General features: G+C 45.8%; 1 protein-coding gene across 3 annotated transcripts in view; it reads right to left on the bottom strand.

Annotated features, from left to right (window-relative positions):
• The window catches only part of HIC2 (HIC ZBTB transcriptional repressor 2), a 78,326-nt gene extending 68,724 nt beyond the window's left edge, over positions 1 to 9,602 (bottom strand). For 2 of the 3 annotated variants that reach the window (XM_083874243.1, XM_083874242.1), the window contains exon 1: positions 9,284 to 9,602. The gene's annotated coding sequence lies outside the window, so the exon portion shown is untranslated. Of the gene's footprint in view, positions 1 to 7,536; positions 9,042 to 9,283 lie in introns of those variants that run through there. The other variant, XM_083874245.1, reaches the window with a different exon arrangement.
• Positions 9,603 to 13,055: the final 3,453 nt, after the last annotated feature.

The following is a 13,055-nucleotide window of genomic DNA, read 5'->3' as shown; positions in this document are numbered from 1 at the left end:
CAGATACCCTCCCACTCACCACCTTTGATGGTCAAAACCATTGAAATGCCCATCCCCTCCGCCTCAAAAGGGGTTGTGCTTTGTTTTTGCTCCAGGAAGTTTTAGGGAGGGTGCTTTGAGTTTTTCAGTTTTTGGTAAGGGTACAACCCAAGCTGTTTTTGATAAACAGAGAGGTAGCAGGAGTCCATGTGTAACCACAGAGGAAGCGAGCACAAATAGGCAAATGTTCTGAATAATGGCAGTGTAGATGCACATGGAAACTTGCTTGAGCTCACCTGGACTCCTTTCCCCCTTTCTTGTCCAACCAGTTGAAGGATAGGGAACATCCCAGGCCTCTGGCATTTTGTATTAGATGCTCTGGGCATCTAATGGGAGTGGAAGCTGGTTTGTTGGTCCATGGCCATGGCTTCTGTTCCGTTAAGGAAGAGCCCTTCTGCAGCTTTCAGAAAGTCATATAAACATCTCAGAAAAGGTTACATGAATAGGCCAGAGACACAACTGTAACTCACGGATTACTAATTATGAAAGCATTTTGAGATCTTTGAGTTGAAAGGATGTCTTTTCTGGATAGACAAATATTTTAATTCCATACTCCAATGATCAGTGTTTCAGTAGGACCCTTAAAATATATTTTCCTTCCACGATTGTCCTCTATGGTTAGTTACACCTCCATGCATGATTTCAAGTACTACAGCTCTATCAAGAGTACTAGTTTTCTCTGCATTTGGTTCCACTTAAAAGACTCTGAATTATTAGTATGGCATTCAGCTTGAAATCCTCTTGCACAATTAACAGGGTGAAATATTAGACAATAGCAGCTACTATTGTTATTTTCTGTTCATTAAATGCTAATGGAATTTCAGCCCATCTTCCAAATACCATGGCCTTACACAGGCAGAGGTGAAGAGTACAAACACATGAAATTATTTTTCCAGATTCAAGCAACGTATCAGTGGAAACAAATTCTCATACTCAACTCTGTTTCAGCCACCAAAATAGAGATTGTCAGAATGCAGCTGATGGTCTCCTCTCCACACTTCAGGTCACTTTTTCCCTCACTCAGGAGCTGAGGAATATCAACATAATTAAACCCATCACCTTACAAGCAGCAACCAGGAACTGGGAGACCTAGCCTGACTGGAACAAACCAGCTGACTACAGCTGCTAAAAAGAGGTCCACACTTGGGCAAATACTCAAGACATTCCTTTTCCAAGGCACCACCCATAATAACAGGCCAACAGTCTCAAACACCTCTGCATTTGGATGGATACGCAGAACCGCATACATTAAACTGCTTTTCTTGGAGTTCATTTCAGAATGCTGCCAGCTTGTAAACAGCAGAGTCAGTTTTGCTGCCAACACAATTTCTACCTAGAGCAAACGGAAGTGCTTTTCCAAGAATTTCCAAGACTGTTGCGTCATGCCATGCGCTGGCATTGCACCATGCAACCCGGGGAGGGAAGACATAAAAATATAAGCTGCTGCTTGGTGCATCCTGAGGGGGATTATTCAGAGACATTGACTTATTTTCAGGAAGAGACTGACAGTGCAGAACCAGCCTTCCAAAAACTCCCAGTGCTCACTGCAGGGGAATATGGTATCATTAACACTTCCAGTGCTATAGCAAAAGGAGAGTAATTTTTATACCTGGCATGTTTCAATTTTCATTAGAATTTTGAAAGCCTTGTCTGATAAGGTACAGTGGAGACTAAGAAATGTAGCATTTCTGAAAGACTAGAGAGACTTCTTCTCTAGCCTCTCACCCCTGTTGTGGGTTTTGCATAATCCTAAAGCATTAGTCCTTTGGCAACTTTACCATTTTGGAGCTTTATTAGAATTACGTGTATGATGACAGCATTTACAGGCTGTTGCTAAGGTCAGGGTCCCATTATGCAAACTTTTAAATATGATGAGCATTTATAAGATAAATACACAAAAAAAAAAACCCCAAGGACATTGTATTCTTCATACTTTAAAGATGAAGAAAACTGTTGTTGCTTAACTTCCTTCACGACCATAGCATGGAAAGTTTAAATCAGGGATGGAAGCAGAGTTCCTTGGACCACAAGCTCACCCAGAAGAATTAAATGTGGGCAAATATTCAACCACTGCATCAACTCATAAAAGCAAGTGCTTACAACCAAGCTTTCTGGGTAAAACATTTCAAGACATAATTTACATTACTTTTAAAAAACACTCAGCCAAACATCACTCTGCTGACATTTGAAGAATTTCAAGACAACTCTTGCTCTCATATGAAAATTCCCATTATTGAGCATTCTGGTACTATGGTTCTGGCTTTATAGCTGTGCACACAAATTTATAATTTTTAGTGGATTCTTTGCCATCTACAACTTTGGTAGATATTTTCCCTGCCTAGAAGGACATCCAAGCTTTTTCTTTGAAGACTGGTCATAATCATGTCCCTAATATCACATTATCAAAGAACATTTGAGCTGCCTAGAAAAGAACAAAGAGCTTTTCTCAAGGACTTGAGGAGTTTGATGCAAAAAGTTCTACATGAGGACTGTTCTGGATACTTTATAGGGGTAAACAGAAACTAGGAACAACAAAGCACCTCACCCTTCCAGGGACAGGGGAAACTACATTAAATAAAAAGAGCACAAGTTTAAGTCTCACTATACACTGTCATAATTTCAAACTTCTTTTAACCAGGTCTTGTTTTAAAAAAGGATTCTTCAATTGTCTTTCCTAGTGAAGTTTTGAGGAAAATTTGTCCCTCCACAGAAAAAGATGCTGCTTTAGTGCTCCATATGCTGCACAGTTAACTAACCCTTCACACCAGGAGCCTCTTGCAAAGGGACAGAGAGGCTGTTTTTTCAGTTTAGTTCAATAACCACTTCTTTCAGACTGCAGAAAGCAACTGAGATTTGAGGAGGGGCAGAAGGGCAGGAAAGCTGACTTCCCTCCAAATAAAAACTAGGTGTTAGAAACTAGTATCTGCTAGTTCCAAACTCATAAAAGAGAAACTAGAAAATAATCGGTTCACTTTTACTCAAGGAACACTTCCTTTACTTTGCATTTAAATTGGAGCTGAATAAAAATCACAGAATAATTCACACAGGAAGGGACCTCAGGAGGTCATCAGAAAGTATTTTGATCAGAAAGTATTTTAATAAGAAAGTATTTTACAAATATTTTTATGTAACACTTCAAAATCTTCAGGTTTAACATTTCATTAAATTTAATGCTATATAAGAAATTTCTTGAGTCACTTCTCAGAAACAATAACATAGTGAATTAATTTTGTTTCTGATTTGCATGTTGAATCATAGCCTGAATGTGTTAACCCTGCCCTTCTGCTTAACATGAAATTTAAAGTCATTTTAGTTGCACATCAACATGTTTTAATAGGTACAGACCAGCGAGATCCAGTCTTTCTGCTGGAGAGTAACTACCACAAAGACAAACAAGCAAGCTTTAAAATAAGGTTTCCTGTTGGCTGATTTCAATTCTCAGTTAAAACTGGCAATGCAAATTACTCTATTCTCTCCTTTATCGAACAAGAGAAAAGATTTTTAAACTGTCAAACTGGCTGGTGGCATCTTGACAGCAGATGGAAATGCAGTAAGTGCAGTCCTACATGGCAGTGTCTTTATGTGACTCCTAGAAAACGGAATCCCCTCACTGAATGGCTCTTTATACAACGGGAAATGAGCACACATTTAGGGGAAGGAATCTGCTGTACACCCCTGTCATCTTAAACGGCTCCAGGAATGAATGGGACTAGCCCAGCATGAAGAGCAGGCAGGTTGTTTACCATGAGGCCTCTCCCCAGTCACTCCGTCATGTATCTCTTTTTACACTCATGGCAAAGGACTGGTTTGAAGACAATTTTATCTTGCACAGTGTTTGGTTCAGTGGGGGAAGGGAGTGAATAGGGCAAACTGATATATTATGGAAAGCCATCCCCTCTTCCTTTACCCAGGGGACTGAAGGACAGCAAATGCCTCAGGCCAGCGTACTGACATGAAATGTTTCCTGCCTCCCATCCAGAACCTGGGCAAGGACAACATTGACACATTTTTCCATCCAGTATCTAAAGCTGGAAGAAGAAGAGGGGGTTGTTCCTAGCTCCTGCACAGATCTCTCAGAACACCTAGCAACAGAATCAAGAAGTTCCCCCTGTTTTCAGGGACACTTACATTGGGAGGGTTCCCTGATGACTGTTTTGAGCAGGAAACTAATCCCTGCATTTCTTTGAACTCTTCTTACTGCCAGCTGAAGACTCAGACCCTTCTTCTCCCAGTTTAGCTGTCAGTGCATGTCTTCTGACACTTTGTGCAGGACAGCTCAGTTTGTCCTTTCTCCATTAGAGAGAGTAAGTGAAGGAAGCTTCCTACAATAGGTCCATTTCCAAATGCCTGCATGAGGTTTTTGGTTTAAAAGATCACTCTTTAGCCCCTTCAAATCCGCAAGGTGCACATCCGAAAATGTGATATAATACATATGTAATCCTGGATAAACTACATTCCCCACCCCTTTCCATTAAGTAAAATCAGTAACTAGAATCCCTGTTTAGGATTTGTGATTACAAGGATCACCCTCCGCCCTGCCCTGGTCAAACAATACGAGCTCTAGGAAAGCATGAGAGCCGTCATTTCAATAACGCAAAACCCTGTTGCTTCCACTCCAGAACAGCTGACTTGAAGTGCATGCTAGGCTGTGCTTATTAACAAAATGAGAAATCTGATACATAGAAAGAAAACACTATGTGAGGATTAATCCTGGATTGCAGTTTGTGGCCAGCACTGGGCCGTCATCCAAACACAGATGAAAAAGAACAGAATTTCTCCCACCTGTCACTTCCAGCAGGTACAGCTATTGCTGTCTTGTAGCCTCCTCCTTTACAGCTATTGTAACAACTCATTTTGTGTCAGCTTAAAATTCAGGATTGACCTCACTGTTTCGTTTCTTCCTTGTTTTATGAGAGCCAGCACTGGAGGGTGAATTTTCTTTCCAGGAATTACAAACAAGCGTGAGTAACTTACAAGTTTGGGCAGCTAGCACAATACACGTATGCTTCAAGGAAAGAAACCCAGCTTAAAATCAGCATCCTCTTGGAACCTGGAGATGCTAACTGACCAAGAAAATTTTACTTTCAGAAACATCTTTTTAACGTTGCTGCTTTTGAAAGAAGTAAGCACACTGTCACTGCTGATTGTGAGAGACCTGAACAAACCAATGCAGTTTCTTTGCCAATGAACTACTGCACAGCAGAGTGAAATCCCTATTGCAATGCATTGTCCTTGCTCCCAATAGTACAGCAAGACAAAAACCAATACAAGAAGGCCTAATGGCTCAGCCACTGGTGTTCAATCCACATCAAACCAAAGAAGTCATCTTCTTTTTTTTTTTTTTTAATTAAGTATTTAACATTTTTTAACATTTTTAAATATATTTAACACTCTCCTGCTTATGGCTGGGTCGACACTCTGTTGTTGCAATGCCACAGCTGAGCCCTGTTAATTTTTCTCCAAGCCCAGCAGGGAAGGCATGTCTGCTGATGCTGAAATGGTCCCTTCCCATTGAGCTTCGCCTGTCACAATACAGCCAATATAATGGCTATGTCACAAATGTGATTCTGCTTTCTTCCACTCCAACACCACATTTGCTGCAGCACTGAAATGCCGCTTTGTGGCAACGTTCTTCCCTGGCTCTTGGCAGAGGCTGCACTGTTGTTCATACACTTTATCAGTCAGATTTGGTTAGACTATGGGAAACTTGGTTTTCTGTAGAGAAAACATGGCAACATCTTCCTACCAATACCTCTGGCTGTCAAGCTGCGATATGTTCATCAGGCTGGATGACAGGGTTAAATGCTGCAGTCAGCACAAACAGGAGTTCTGATAGGAAGGCAAATGCACCTCGGTTTTCAAACATCATCCCATTTCCCTACATCTATCATCAAAGAAGGCAGCAGGAGCTCAGAGAATAGCCACATACTATTTTCTGCAAGGTCAAATGAATGCACAACATACAGTTTATGTTTGGCAGCTCTTAATTACTATGGGCTGTAAAGATGCTAGAAAACGACAACTCTCATTGCAAGATCTGCTGTTCACAACTTCAAATTTCATGCTGTGACCACCAATTTTGGGCTGTGGTGGCTGTTTTAGAGAGTTTAAATCCATTACACAGCCAAACTGCTTAGCATTAGGTGGTTTTCTAGTGATTTTAAACAACAAATCAAAATGAGTTGAACGTGTACCCTTCTGGAACAAGGCCTCTCACCTTCTCTTTTTCTCCTCTCTCCCCCCACCCCTTGTCACACATCGGCTTCTGCCAAACAATTCAGCACTGACACTACAGCACATCACGTGGCACCAAGTGCTTCAAGCATCTTGCAATACTTATTACTATCTACACCTCCATAAGTCATTCCACCCAGAAACGTATGTGAACACTAACGGGAGCTATTTCCTTACGCATTAAAGATTTAGAGCTCTCATGGATCCTTGGAAGAAGCTTTTCCCCCCAAATACTGAAAAATCATCCCTTTTATGTGTGTGAGGCTCATCTGCATCTCACGTAGATGAGGAACCATGACCTAAGGAAAACCCTCCACATCCTCATACTCTCCCATTGCTCCTGCTCATGCTCCTGCAGCCACACAAGTCTGTCGTGATTAAGCACTGGGTTTTAGATGTCAAAGAACAAGCCACTTACACAGGGTATCCTTACCCATGCTAGAATGGAAACTAACAAATGTAAGAGGTTGCTTATTTTTAATGCTGATCTCCTCCAGAGCTAAAATGATACGTCAGTAGCAGGTGGCAAGTTTGAAGACCCCCCCTCCTCTTTTTTTTTTTAATAAATATAACAAAGGGCACACAGATTTGACCTAATGGGTCAACCATCAAAAGTTAAACTGATTTAAATAATTAGACCTAGAATGTCAGGCACCACTGCAAATAATTGCTCCTAATGCTTTTAGGATTAGATTGCTAATGAAAAGGCGCAAAAAGGAGGCCATTTGCAGTTGTGGAAATAAGTCAATTTTCTTTCCATATGTCATTTTCCTCATGTAGATTTGCTGTGAAATCCTAAGGAGTCATTTACAGCTTTCTCTCTAGAGCTGCTGTAGTATATACAATAGTTCTGAGTACTAAAAAATAGCAATCGATCATATTGAAATATTAGTTGTTTATACACTGTATTTATCAAGCATAGGGAACATCTGCTCATAGTTCTGACATTTTCCAATGAAAGTGACTATTGCATATTGTTTTCCCCTTAATTTCTGGAAAAACATGGGAGCTATTCAAATATAAACAGCATTCCGCAACAAATCTAAACCAGTTTTGGTCAAAGGACAGTTCATTATCAGAATGTAATTCTGATGCTCTTAACTGTTTCTGGCTGCTCTCTCAGATTTATTCTAAGAGCCAAGTAATACCCTGGGCGATTTCAGTAACCGTGTGCTAAAACGCTGCGTTCCATATATAATTCATGAATTCCGTGTGAAGGTGTATATACCCCCGCCCCACTCGCAGATTCTAACGCCAAGTTACCCGTCTCTGGAAGCGCCCGGGCCACCCGAGTTCTCAAAGGTTGCGGATTTGGCAGCAGAAGGGTTGGATGCCCGGAGCCCGTGTGTCCACAGGCGCTCCCCGGGCCGGGCGCGGAGCCCCCGGGAGGAGCGCGGCTGGCGGCCCCGATAACGGGGGGCGCGCCGAGAGCCGCCCGCCGCCGCCGTGCCCACTTCCACCTGGGACCCGGCCAAGCAGAAGTCAATAATTGACTTCCCCGCCGGCTCTCGGCCCGTACCGAAGGGGCCGGGGGCGGGCTGGGCGCTGCGGTCACCGCGGGGCTCCCCGGGCCGCGCACACGCAGGGGGCCTCCCCCGCCCCCACTCCCCCCGCCGCCTTTGCTTTGCTTTTAAATGCAACCAGAAAAACACAAAAAGCCCGGCTCCCCCCGCCGCCGAGCTGGCACCGGCACCGGCGCGCCGGGAGATGCAGAGCCCGGTGCGGCTCCGCGGCGCCGTGCCCCGGGACCGGCCAGCCCTTCGCTTCCCTCGGTTACCGTGTCCAGCGCCTCGCCAACAATATTGCCAGCCTGGACGTACAATTTATTTTTAATTTTTTTTATTTTTTTTTTTTTTTTTAACCGGGTGGACAGCTCTGCGCCGGCTGGCGCGGCCGGGGAACGTGCATTTCCTGCGGGGCACAAAGCCGGCGGGCAGGGTCCGGGCAGCCCCCGGCCGCGGGAGGGTGCGCGATCCTGCTCCGTCCATTGCGTCCGAGATGGGGCCGTAACAAAAGCCAGAGACCCGCAGCGACGGGCAGAGCCAGCGGGGCCGGCGGGTCCTTCCCTCCGCGATCCCCAGCGGCCGAGGGGGGCGGCGGGGACGGGGGGAGCCGGGGCAAAAGTTCACCGCGGTCCCGGTAGGGCAGGGGGTGCTCGGTGGGGCTGGGGCCGGCGCTGGGGTTGGGGGATGCCGGCCTGGCTCGTCGCCTCGCAGCCCGGCGGATGGACCGCGGGGGGCGGGAAGGAGGCGATGCGAGTCCCGGGAGCCCCTTTCCTGCCCTCTCCTCCACAATGCGGCCACATCCCCGGCACAAACACGCCCCCCGGCACCCCGGGGCTCCGCTCCCTCCTTTCGGGGAAAAAAAAATAAAATCAAATAAAATACAATACGGCTCACTGGAAGGGACGAGCGTGGATGGGGAGCAGGCGGCCGCTCCCGGCAGCAGCGCCCCGCGGGTCAGCCCCACGCCGGCCGGCCCCGGCCCCGGCCCCGGCCCCGGCCCCGGGCAGCAGCTGCGGCCCCCGGCCCGAGCCCACCGCCCCCGGGGAGCGGGCAGCGCACACCCGTGCGCGCACACACAAATGGCACGGGAGAGGGGAAAGTTTCCAGCCGCTTCAACCAAATAACCAACATTGGCGAGCTCCAGACAGGCACGGTGGCCGGCACAGCGATGCACGCCCCGGCCCCCAAAGCAACGGGGCAGCGCGCCCGGAGAGCGAGGGGAGGGGGCCCGGGGCACGGAGAGAGGGGGCAAGAGCACAGAAACCAGCTCGGGTTTTTTTTTTCAATGGAAATACCGGCGGTGCCGGGCACGGCTGATGCAGGGCAGGGAACAAGGGAACACCCCCAGCACCCCGGCCACTCTCCCGAGCGGACCCGTGCAGATGGGCAAACCACCGGGGCTGCAAATAAAGAGCGGGGGAGCGGGGCTGGGCTGCACCGCCGAGCCCGGCAGCGCCCGCTCCCCGCGGGACCCGCGCCCCCGCCCGCGCCCCGCGCCGCCTTACCTTCTTATTGCATCTGGAGCAGCAGCTTTTCTTCCCCTTCCCCTCTCCTCCTCTCCCTCTCCTGTCCTCTCGGTTTATACCAGCCTGTTCCTCATCTCACAGCCTTCCTCCCAGCGCCATCTTGCAAGCTTGTGACGTTGGGAGCCGCTCACCCCTGACCCACATTTGAATAGAAGCCAAAATGAAAAAAAGAAGAGGAGAGAGCGAGGGAGAGAGGAGAGAAAGAGGGGAAAGAAGAAGAAGAAGAAAGAGCGGAACAAGGAGAGGCAGGGAAAGCAGAAGCTAGGCAAGTGCTGTGCCAGTGTGGAACAGCATCGGGCTCCTCTCCCTTGCCAGCTAGTTTAGTAATAAGCAATTTCCTGCTTTTGCAATAAATGTTGCTGCGGCGGGGCTGGGAAAGGGACGGGGATCTGAGTAATTCCCACCGAGGGACCAGGGCTTCTCCCACCCCGAGCCGCCCCCCTTTCCCTGCCACCCACACCCCGAAACCGAGCCCGGAGCCTGACCACTGCCTCCCGGCAACCCAAATACTGCTGCACCCTCCCAGGGTTTGAGCAATGAAAAAGGCATAAATTAAGATTATTTCTCCCATCACTGATGAGCTCTCAAGTGTGTGTTAAGAGAAATTATATAGATTATAGCTTGCACATGTATTGGAATCTGAAATAAGTTTCATACACAAATTTAGGAAACATCACCTATAGCACTATTTGCATATTAGCTTTTTGTCACTCATCTCTATGTGTTAAGGACTGTCACTGCATTTTGCATCATTCAGGGCACAGATACAGACATCACGGCCTTTGTACCCACAGAATCTGAAGTTTTGTGTCGTGAATTTATTTTTTTAGTTATTTACCTATTGGAAGTATATTGGAGGGAAAAGTTATTTGTGTTTTATGTCCCTGGTCCTGCAAGATTTCCACGCATACTTCACTTAAAGCACATCAATAATCACACTGAGTAAGAGGGGCTACTCAGATGCTTACGCTAAGTGTGCCCAGCCTGCAAACTCAGCTTATTACTTTGTAAAATGTTAAGTTCACGTAACATTTTACATCTTAATCTTACTAACCATTGCCACAAAGTAGAACTGTGCAGAAATCTGAATTGCCCCTTTGTAGCACTCTCTTCCTTTCACAGCTAATTAATCTATAATAACAGGAGAAATGCACATGAACATTTTTATTGTAATTGTACACAGGAGTACTTCCACTATCCCGTGTAGGAATCACTGTATTAGCTCCAAGCATGAGATGATATTTCCTTTCCTTCTGTGCCCTCACAGCCACCCGTAACCAAAATTCTCTGCAGCCTCAGCAAGGCGATTCATTAGTGAAGCTGAGCCTACATTTAACACATGTCTAATAATTCCCTAATAGCCACAATGCCAGTGACTCTCTCAGCCACTTCCTGTGCAGATCCCTGCAGTCTGCATGCCCTTCAGCTGGATCCCAGCTGCAGCCTAAGCTCTCCATCCCTGATAATAAAGATATTTTGTAGTTGCTCATCCAGAGTTCAAAGTTTTTGCAGGACATGGTTTCTTCAGCTTTACCAGAGTGGCTTGAGGAGCAAATAAAGATAAGGCAAATCACAACAGCCATATCAGAAGGGTCTGGACTGGTGGTTTGTTCACAGTACACCCAATAAAGAGCAGAACACTAACAGTGGTGAGAACAGCAAACCTGACTGTCAGCACAAGACCCAGTGAAGTAGATAAGGATCAATTCGAGACTCTTCCCCCACCAGGAAAGTTAATTTAAGATCGGTGGTGCTGCTCTGAGCTGTATTTTAAAGCTAAGTGGCCTTGCAAATAGCCAGGGAGGTGTTTCACACCATTTGTTTCACGCTGTGCCAGAGGAATTGGTAGGCAAATACAGAGAAGTCCCTGCACTATCTTAACAGGGGCTAAATGCATCATAGATATTTTTTCAGGTAAGTTTAGATATCTGGGTTTAGAAAGACCCACTTTTGTGAATCTTTCTGTGGCATTTCAAGACCTCAACAATGCCACCATCTGCCCTCATCTTCCTTCCTTCCGTTGAAGTTTTCCACCCCGGCGCAATCTGTGTGCCCCTGCCAGTTCACAAACCAACATCTTTGTTCAAACCCGCTTTCATCAGACATTTGAACAAAGGTGCCAGGTTTTTCACAGGAATGGCTTGAGGCACAAGCATTTCAGCCTGTCTGCCAACTTTGCTAGGCAGGTGTTAACTTTTGAGAGTGAAGGGAAAAAAGAAGGTTGGGAAGATGGACAGAAACATCCTAAAATGTGACCACAAGGTTTGATCTAGAAAGATTTACTTCTGTTTGAATCTTCTCTAGGTTTGGGAATGATCAGTTTTCAGTATCCCTCAGGAAATGGAGAGATGGACATATTTGCAGTAGAGAGGAAACAAAAAAAAAGAAGATAGAAATTAGGTGTCTGGCACCTGGAAATGATATGGTATGATACAGCACTGCATTCACCTTCATATATAGGTGATAATTATAAGGTTGGAAAAGAACTAATGAGAAAGTTAGATCTGGCACTGTCGCTAGAACCAGGGACATCTGTGGAGAATCTGATGAGCCAAGTTGAAGTATGGCCACACCTACCTGGAAAACATCTACAGGCACGCAAGGCAGATACCATGATACCTGTAATGTCTCCAAGCAACCACAGTCAGAGAATCTGCCATCCAAACAGAGGGTACACCCTCAAGTTCTGAGAAATCACACCCACTGTGGGCACATCTGGCCCTGGTAAAACGTGCCCCTGTGTGTGAAAAGCAAACAGGTTGCTCGGGTGCAGAGAGCAGCATGCTCAGGTGAAAGGCTGGATTAGAAGGGTGATGGTGGCACTCTGCTTGCAGATAGTGTGGCACAATGGGCATGTTCTGGAGGATGGTTTGGGCTTGTGGATACTTCGAAGAAAGAGGCTCTTGTATTTCCAGCTGGACATTTGTCATTTACTTCATGTTCTGGTTTTGTTTGACTGTGAGTATTTTAGCACTTATACTGGGAGAGGATGGTAGCAGTGAATTTTGCTGGGTGCTCTGCAGACACAGTTGAAAGCTTCAACGTCCTTCTTGGTGTGTTGATGAGTACCTTGAATGCAGCACATCCAAGGTAGCTATGACAAACAGATTTATTTTTTTTTCTCTAACAATATACTAAGAACTTAGAACAGAATCCAAAGAACAAGCAGATTTCATACCATTCTTACATCTTAGTCCTTAGTATCTATTCACAATAGCTCTGTAACACTGTTTTCAAGCAGACAATTAATTAATTAATTAATTTTAATCTGCCCTCCAAATACTTAGACTCAAGTCAGTGACTAAAAGCCAGAGAAATTTCAGGGCTTTGGTTTCATTTTAGTTTTCAACAAACTGAGGGGTTCAGAAGCAGCTCCAGTAGTGCTAACAGCAGATTTATACTCATCCCAGAATAGGAAGAGGACAGGGGTAGAATTATTGTAGTGGCAAGCCAGTGCTGTGGGTGAGGAGTGAAGTAACCTGAGCAAAGAAAATGCTATTGCAGAAAGTAAACAGAATAACGACCAAAGGGTGGTGGCCATGTGCCCTTACGGCTCTTCAGTGCCACCTGCCTTCAGTCCCAGCGCTGGTGGATGGCCAGTGCCATCTAGCAGGCAAACAGTTGTTTACAGTAGCGAAGCGATGGGTAAAGCTGGGCAGAAAAGCTCGCGTGAAAAGCGAAAAATTGCAATTCAAATAACTAAGCAAAATATACAAGGCAGAGAATGCCAGTTTTGGCTTATGTCTGAAAG

This window comes from Zosterops lateralis (assembly GCF_965231275.1).
Source record: "Zosterops lateralis genome assembly, chromosome: 17".
NCBI classification, from domain to species: domain Eukaryota; kingdom Metazoa; phylum Chordata; class Aves; order Passeriformes; family Zosteropidae; genus Zosterops; species Zosterops lateralis.
The sequence above is the reverse complement of the archived record's forward strand: the minus strand, read 5'-3'. Positions and strand labels throughout refer to the sequence as shown.